Here is a 9,596-nt window from a genome sequence, read left to right on the forward strand (position 1 = left end):
TTTGATGGTTGAAAAATAATGTTACCCATTTGTATTTCTTTTAAAATAATTATTTGAGAAGCAGACAGGAAGGTTAGCAAAGAAATGGATTTCAAATAACCACAACAACTGGGAATAGACAAGGCTAAAGCTAGGAGCCTGGAACTCAATCCACGTCTTCCACACAAGTGACAGGGCCTCAACTATTTATACCATCATCTGCTGCCTCCCATAGCATGAATTAGCAAGAGAATCAGGAACAGGGCCAGGATTGGAACCCAGGTATTCCAATACAAGAAGCAGTCACCCCAGATGATATATTTACATTTCTTTAAATAAGAGAGATGACTTTTTAAAAATGCACTTATTTATTTGAAAGTCAGAAACAGAGAAAGAGAGACACAAAGCTCTTTCACTTCCCAAATGTCTACGATGGACAGACCCAGGCCAGGCCAACACAAGTAATTCCATCTGGGGCTCACACGTGGATTACTAGGGTCCATGTCCTTGAGGCATCATCTGAGACCTTCCCAAAAACAGTAGCAGGGAGCTGAAAAAGAAGCAGAAGAGCTGAAACTTGAACTGTTGCTCTAATTCTGAATGCTGGTGACACAAGCAACAATTTAACCCACTTCACCATGATGCTAATCCCAAGAAGAGTGGAATATTTGTATACATTTATTGCACAAATCATATACATATTTTTACATTTTCCACTACTTTTGTATTTCTATTGGTTTCATCTTTGATCCCGATGATTTTATAAAAGTCATATGGTCTGAATATTTTGAGTCCTCACTCCCCTCCATCCAGAATTCATATGTTGAAATGTAATTACCAATGTGATTAAATTAAGAGGTGGTGTCTTAGGGCCAGTGTTGTGGCATAGCTGCTAAAGCCATTCCCTGCAATACTAGCATCCCACATGTGATCAAGTTTGTGTCCTGGCTGGTTCACTTCTTATTCAGCTCCCTGTAAATGGCCCTGGAAAAACTGGCAGCAGATAGCCTGAGTGTTTGGCCCCTGGCATCCTTGTGGGAGACTCAAATAAAACTCTTGGTTCCTGACTTTAGACTGGTGCGCCTCTGGTCACTATGGCCACCTGAGATGTGAACCAACAGATGGAAGATGTGTGTGTGTGTGTGTGTGTGTGTGTGTGTGTGTGTGTGTGTGTGTGTGACTTTCCCTCTCTGGAATTCTGACTTTCAAATCAATAAATCTTTTTTTCAAAAAGAGGTGGAGTCCTTGAAAATGGTTATATCATGGGCCCGGCGTGGTGACCTAGCAGCTAAAAGTCCTCGCCTTGAATGTGCCAGGATCCCATATGGGCGGCCTGGCTTCCCATCCAGCTCCCTGTTTGTGGCCTGGGAAAGCAGTCAAGGACGGCCCAAAGCCTTGAGACCCTGCACCTGTGTGGGAAACCTGGAGGAAGTTCCTGGTTCCTGGCTTCGGATCGGCGCAGCACCAGCTGTTGCAGTCACTTGGGAAATGAACCATCGGAAGGAAGATCTTCTTTGCTTTCTTTCCTCCTCTCTGTATATCCACCTTTCCAATGAAAAATAAAATAAATCTTTTAAAAAATGGTTATATCATGAGTGTGAAGCAATCATCAATGGGATTAGTGGCTTTATAAAGAGATCCAAGGCAGACTGTTTTCCCCTTCCACCACAGGAGAGCACAGTGAAAGGACTTTATTTTTGAATCAGAAAGCAAGTCCTGACAAGACTATGAACATGACAGTGATGAAACTGTTTGAAAACTAGATAGAAGTGGTGGTGGTCACATAATATTTTGAAAGTATTAAATATAACTTATTACACGTAAAATAGTAAATTTTATTTTATGTGATTTTCTCCTCAAAGAACACTTAAAATCATTTTTAAAAGGATCTTGATTATAATCTATTTTCCCTTATTTGATGAAATCAAAATTTACCCCTTGACTTCATTATATGACTAGGATATATTAACTAATATTTGATCTAGGAACCATACACCCATATCTCCAATTGAATTTGATCTAAATGTTGATGTGTTGACTTATCAGTTGAATCCTCCACCAAAAGTACCAACATCCTGTATGAGCATTAGTTTGTGTCCCTGCTGCTGTGCTTTTGAGTCAGCTCCCTTGTAATATCCTGAAAAAGTAATGGAGAATGGCCTAAGACCTTGGCCCCCTACAGCCATGTGGGGGACCCAGAGGAAGCTTCAGGCTCCTGGCTGAATCAGATCAGCTCAGCTCTGACCCTTGCCACTGTCTGGCAAGGAAACCAGCAAATGGAAGATTTCTCAGGATCTTCTGTCTGTAAATATGTCTTTCAAATAAAAATAAGATAAATCTTTAAAAGATTTTTAAAAATCATGCTGTTTTATACATGCTTTATAACTCAAAATCTTAGCTTATTGCTAATAGCTTCCACAAGTGTATCCCATTGTAAGGTTTTGAATATCTTAATTTTGCATAGATTTACTCAACTTGTTTTACATTTGAAGATGCTGAAGCAGTTAAGCATACATTATAACCACACTTGCAGAAATGATGAAAACAGAGACTAGAACGTTTCACCATTGATTCACACAGTTCATAGATGGCTGTCGTAACGTAAACGCCTCCAACGTTCCTTCTCTACCCCTCCCAGATTCTCACATTTTCTTTAGCTTCTTCCTTCCTAACACAAAACATTTCTCCTTCTGTCTTTTCTAAGGGTTACTCATCTTTTGGTTTTCTCATTAAACTTTATTTTACTGGGTCTCAAACTTCTGTGACAGATTTTTGGTCAAGTTATTTCAATTAAAAAATATTGATTTTAAAAAGTAATAACTTAAAACCGCCACACAAAAAGTCAAATGGTCCACAAAACCTTCTCCTTCCTTCTGAAGGTTTTACGATGCACTGTTATCATTAACCAGTCTTTTACTATTAAACTTAAATGGCCAATGGATACAAACAGTTCTGAGACCGTTCTTCCACCACTGATTAAGGCAGGGGTGGGAGATATTAGGGATGATATTCATTTAGCATTCTGAGCTTTCTGGGCAGATTTGGTGACCTTGCCAACTCCCACAGCCTTCTTGTCCACTGCTTTGATGGCACCCAAGGCAACTGTCTGCCTCATATGACAGACAGCAAAACGACCCAGAAAAGGGTAATCAAAGAAGCTCTAAACACACCATGGACTTGCCAGGAACCATGCCAACAATGGCAGCATCACCAGACTTCAGGAATTTAGGCCATCTTCCAACCTTTCTCCAGAATAACAATCAATATTTTCCTTCAGCTCAGTGAATTTGCAAGCGATGTGAGCTATGTGGCAATCCAACAGCGAGGCATACACAGCACCGATTTCTCCTGGATGGTTCAGGATGATCACTTGAGCCAGCTGCTTCCATTGGTGGGCTTTTGCTGTCACCAGCCATGTTGCCATGATAAACATCTTTGACACGTTCTTGACATTGAAGCTATTGTTGTCACCAGAAAGAGATTCACTCAAAGCTTCGTGGTGCATTTCAACAAACTTGACTTCAGTTGTGACGTTGACAGGAGCAAAGGTTACCCCCAAGTCAGGCTTCAGAACACGAGTCTCCATTCGACGCACAGACACAGATGCACAGGCACAGTACCGATACCATCAATTTTGTAGACATCATGCAGGGACAGACGCAGATGCTTGGCAGTTGGTCTAGTTGGTGGGAGGATGCAACACAGGGCTTCCAGCAGTGTGGTTCCACTGGCATTGCCAGCTTTGCGGGTGACTTTCCATCCCTTGAACCATGGTATATTAACACTTGGCTCCAGCATGTTGTCATGGTTTCAACCAGAAATTGGAACAAATACTACTGTTAACAGGGTTATAGCCAATTTTCTTAATGTAGGTGCTGACTTCCTTAACTATTTCCTCTCTTGTGGCTGTAGGGAGATTCAGTGGAATCCATTTTATTAACACCAATAATTAGCTGTTTCACACCCATTGTGTAAGCCAGAACAGCATGCTCATGGGTCTGCTCATTCTTGAAAATAACAGCTTCAAATTCCCCAACATGATCAGTAACAATCGGGACAGCACAATCAGCCTGAGATGTGCCAGTAATCATGTTTTGATGAATTCTCTGTGTCCTCAGGCACCGAGGATAATAGCATACTACTTGCTGGCCTCAAACTTCCACAGGGAGATGTTGATGGTGATACCACGCTCATGTTCAGCTTGCAGCGTATCCAAAAGCCAGGCATACTTGGAGCCCTTTCCCATCCCAGCAGCCTCCTTCTTGATTTTCTCAATCATTTTTATCAGTTTGTAGATCAAATGGCCAGTCTTGGTAGACATGCCAAAATCGACGTGTCCAATGATGAAAATGTTGATGAAAGTCTTTTCCTTTCCCATTTTGGCTTTGATTTAATGGTAGTTTTCATGCACCTGTGTTCTGGCAGCAAACCCATTGTAAAAAAGCAGGTTATCCCCACTTGTTATACTCCTCTTCTGGAAGCAAAGTTGCTAATAATTATATAAATTAATGCATCTAGTAGCTTTAACTTTCTTATTATTTTTATTTAAAAGAGAGAAAAAGGGCACACTCCCATTTATTGCTTTCTTTCTCAAATGCCCCAAACTGTGGGGCCTGGGCTAGGATTAGAGCCAGGTCCTGCTCATTAATGACAGAAGCCTGAATACTTGAGTCATCAAACCCTGCCTTCTCAGGATTTTCCCTGGCAGGAAACTGGAGTCAGAAGCCAGAGCTAGGGATAGAAACCAGGTACTTTAGTATAGAATACAAACACAACAAAATCACAAGGCTACACACTAACTCCCCATGTATCTTTTAAATAGTCTAGAGGGCACATAATTATTTTCTTATATTTAAAGTTATATAGCTTCATCAATGTATGTCTTTATATCAATTATTTTTTTCATTTTCCTCTGAATATAACTTATGCAATTAATCTATAAATCCAAGTTTTTATATCAGAACATTTTCTTCTATAACACCCCTAGTTTAAATTTTATTTTATTGCAGTAATATTCATCACATAAGTTCTAGAGTTGTGAATTGTTTTATAAAAACAAATAGCAGTTCTTTTCCTAACCCTCTGAAAAAGAGAAAAAGAGAGAGAAAAATCTTTCAACCTCTGATTTACTCCCAAAATGGCTACAACAGCTGGGGCTGATCCAGGACAAAACCAGGATACAGGAACCTTATCTAGACCCATGTGAGTAGCAGGAGCATCTTCTGCTGCTTTCTCAGGCACATTAGCAGGGAGCTGAATTGGTAGCAGAGTGGCCAGTATTCAAACTAGCGCACATATATGATATCTTGGTCTAGCAAGTGGCAGTTTAGTTCACTGTGCTAAAATGCAAAGCTCCCATTCCATTTTATCTATCTATCTATCTATCTATCTATCTATCTATTTTAAGACAGAGCTACTGAGAGGGATGTGGAGACAAAGAGGCAGAGTTCCATTCACTGGTTCATTCCCCCAAATGACTGCATCAGCCAGATGTGGGCCAGTCCAAAGACAGGAGCTTCATTTGTCTTTCACATACATGGTAGGGGCTCAAACACTTGGACTGTCTTCCACTACTTCCATTAGCACATTATCAGGGAGCTGGCTTAAGAAACAGAACAGTTGGGACCCAAACCGACACACATGGGATACTAGCACTTCAGGTGGCTGCTTTATTTGCTATGCCACAGCTCCAGACCACCTCAGTCCCCCATTTCCATTTTTAAGCTGTATGTCTTTAAAATTTATTTTGGTTACTGCAGATTTGTGAAAAGTTTTAAAAAATTAGCTATGAACACTTATGAACTCTTCATCAATGTTTATCAATTTTTAATATTTTGTTACATTTGCAGCTTCTCTTTCTGTGTATGCATACACAGATAACAAATACGGGTGCATGCATTTTCAAAGTTTAAACATCTGTTATTTTAAAACTTTTTAATAGTGGGAAAATGCACATAACATGAAATTTAACGTAATTGTTTTTTTTTTTTTCTGAAAGTTTTGTTGTTGTTGTTGTTTTAAAGAAAAAAGAGACAAATCTTCCATTTACTGGTTCACTCTCCAAGTGGCCACAGTAGCTGAAGCTGAGCTGATAAGAAGCCAGGAGCCAGAAGCTTCTTCTGGGTTTTCAATATGGGTGCAGGACCCAATGGTTTAAGCCATCCCCCACTATTCTTTCAAACCATTACCAGGAGGCTGGATCAGAAGTGGAGCAGCCGGGACTGCAACTAAATACCCATAAAGGATTTCAGCTCTGCAAACAGAGACTTAGCCTAATCATAGCACTGGCCCTCAGTTTATCCATTGTTTACATGTAAAGTTCAATAACATGAAGTATATACATGTTCTGTGTGAACAATTTCACTTTATGTCTTTGTCACTCCGCATCCATGAAAAAACTCCCCCAACCCCTACCTTCTCCCAATGTTTGTCTTTTGAACTGACATGTTTCACTTAGCATAATTCATAAATTTGACCACAACAAATTTATGGACTGGGCTGAAGTATGTCAGAAATTCTTGCCTTTTTCAGGACAGATTATGTTCCACTGCATGCAGTATATCACAGTTTGTATATCATTCATCCATTGCTGGTCATTTTCTTCTACATTTTGACTATTATGAATAATGCTGCTATAAACAGGAATGTACAAACATGGCTTCAAATCTCTACTTCCAAATTTTTCGCTGGTTTAGTCAGAAGAATTTCTAAAATATATGATAATAATGTATTCAGGGCCTTTTTCCTTTAGAAATTATGATATTGCTTTCTATATCAACTGCATCATTTTATGTTTCCACTAACGGTGCACATGGATTCCAATTACTCCAGGTCTCTGTCAAATATTATTATTGCCCTTATCTTTTGAAAGCAGCTATTTAAATTTGCATATGGCGTTATCTCAGGGTGATCTTCATTTCTATTCCCCTTATGATCAGTTACGTAAGTTTCTTTTTATTTGCTTATCAGCTGTTTATATGTCTTCTTTTCAGAGATTGTTTTATTTATTTTTTTTTTAAGATTTTATTATTATTGGAAAGCCGGATATACAGAGAGGAGGAGAGACAGACAGGAAGATCTTCCATCCGATGTTTCACTCCCCAAGTGAGCCACAACGGGCCGGTACGCGCCGATCCGAAGCCGGGAACCAGGAACCTCTTCCGGGTCTCCCACGCAGGTGCAGTGTCCCAAAGCTTTGGGCCGTCCTCGACTGCTTTCCCAGGCCACAAGCAGGGAGCTGGATGGGAAGTGGAGCTGCCGGGATTAGAACCGGCGCCCATATGGGATCCCGGGGCTTTCAAGGCGAGGACTTTAGCCGCTAGGCCACGCCGCCGGGCCCCAGAGATTGTTTTAAACTCAAGTCTTTTCTAATTTTGTTTATTTTTGTTGTCGAGTTGTAGAAATTGTCGTGTATTCTTAGCGTTAATTCGATGTCAGGTGCATTATTTAGAAAATATTTTTCTCACATTTCACAGGTTGCTTTTTTGCTAGGTTGATCATGGTTATTGATGAACATGTCCTTAAAAACTGTTCTTTTCATTTTGAGTGGCATTACAACCTTTTAGAAAATCACTTGATCATATATGGAAAGATTGATTTCTGTTCTTTCAGCTCTAGTCCATTGCTCTACGTGTCTGAGTTTATCCCAGTAGCACACTGGTTTTTCTTACTGTAACACTGTAATAAGGTGTTTTTTAAAAGCCAGAAATGCCTATTGCAGGGACACAGAATAAAAAGGTAAGGAGAATGGTGAGGTTCAGCAAGCCTGGACAAAAGACGAGGGGTTTGAAAGTCAAGCTTCATTCCTCTTGGACAATGAGCAGAGTCACTTCTTAAGCTGCTTGTTGGTGGAGGACGTGTGGCTGTTCAGCGCACTGCAGGGACCCTGATAGGTAGATGGGGGACATGCAGAAAAGCTCTAGGTAAAGTTGACAATGGTTTTCTTTGCCATTTGCAATGTCCTTGGTGAATGGCTTTGTCAGTCAATAAACATTCCACTAAGCTTTAAATTGTCGCTCTGCATCCACTCTCACACAATTTACACATTCCAAGTGGCGTACAGCTAGAAAATCCTTCATGGGAATGGGGCAGAAGGATACAGGGCGGTAGTCAGGAGAAGCAACATGTAGGTCATCTTTGGGCATGAGAGCTCAGAATAAGTAGACAGCTAATCCCGGAAAAAAGCACTCAGGAATACACTCTATAAAATAGGCCCGGAGGAAACAGTCCCACAGGAAACTGAAAAGTTCTTGTTTTGATTGGATAAGGTTGAGGAAGCTTTGAGAGGGGTCAGCATAAGATCAGGGAACTATCCAAGATCAGACATGAGGGCAGGGGAGTCTCATGGGTTAGTGTGTCTTTGAGTTCTTGGGAACAGTCGTGAGACCAGGCCTCACACTGGTTGTTATCTTCCTAGGTTAGAGCAAGCTGGAGTCTGGAAAAGTGAATGCAGAAGGAAAAATCTGACAGATTAGCATCTATGAGAATAGCCAACATAAGCCAGTAGGAATCACACCAACTGGGTTAAAGTAGATTTCATTTCATTTCATTTCATTTTACTTTAGACCCAATCCCCTGAGTTAATTTGTAATGTGGAAGAGATATTTTTATCGGGAGGCAGGCCCTCTATTTTCCATCCCCTCTCCCTGTCTTGTTGGGTGGAGGGCTTTCTGGACATGAAATTCCTGGAATTTCTTCCCAAACTTCAAAATGGACTTGATACTAAACACAATAGTGTCTTTGGTATTGGGTTGGGAAGGTTTTGAGACCTTAGTATTAGTCATTTCAATCCATGAACTCAGGATTCTTTTGTTGTAATTTTCTCTGTATCTTTACTGCCTTTAATGAAAGTCTTACAGCTTTCAATCTACATAGTCATCATCTTTTTGGTTTAAATGTATTCTAAATTTTTTATGCTATTAGGAGTTAGATGACCTAATGGGCAATTAGGTCAGGTCCCTGTCAGAATGAGAAAAGGAGCAGTCCCTTTAAGAGTAAACAAAATGTTTGCCTCCTGTCAGCTGTCTATAGCAACACTTAGCTGTTTGTCAGAAGAATAGGTTAGATACAGCTACCAATCTCAGCCCTCTAGTGGGTTTTTAGTTTTATCATGAGAACACAGAAGAAAGGATCAAAAATTCTAGCCTTCTGATGGATTTTAACACTGCCTTTGATGGGTTGTTATTCAAGCTCTCAGATTAGTTGTTATTCTAGCCCTCTGGGCAGTACATGTTATTTGCCTCTTCCCCTGAATGATTAAATCTAGGCAGCCACTTTTGTGCTTAAAAGGGACTCTGTAGTCACAGGCTTCCAAGGGGCAACTGCTCCCTTAGAGCCTCCCTCCCCTGACTGCTCTGGCAGGACATAATGACATAATGGTAAAGCTACCACATGCAATGCTCATCTCCCTTTTAGGTACTAGTTCCAGTCCTGGCTACTCCACTTCTGATCCAGCTGCCTGCTAATGTGCTTGAGAAGGCAACTCCAAGTGCTTGGATCCCTGCACCCATGGGAGACCCGGATGAAGTTCCTGGGTCTTGGCTCCTGGCTTTGGCCTGGACCAGCCCTGGCCATTACAGCCATTTAAGGAATGAATCAGCAGGTGAAAGATCTCTTTC

At 40.7% G+C, this 9,596-nt stretch overlaps 1 pseudogene; it reads right to left on the reverse strand.

Moving 5' to 3' along the window:
- Positions 1-2,878: 2,878 nt before the first annotated feature.
- Positions 2,879-4,357, reverse strand: LOC101536278 (elongation factor 1-alpha 1-like; annotated as a pseudogene).
- Between the last annotated feature and the right edge of the window lie 5,239 nt (positions 4,358-9,596).

This window comes from Ochotona princeps, chromosome X, assembly GCF_030435755.1.
Source record: "Ochotona princeps isolate mOchPri1 chromosome X, mOchPri1.hap1, whole genome shotgun sequence".
In the NCBI taxonomy this organism is placed as follows: domain Eukaryota; kingdom Metazoa; phylum Chordata; class Mammalia; order Lagomorpha; family Ochotonidae; genus Ochotona; species Ochotona princeps.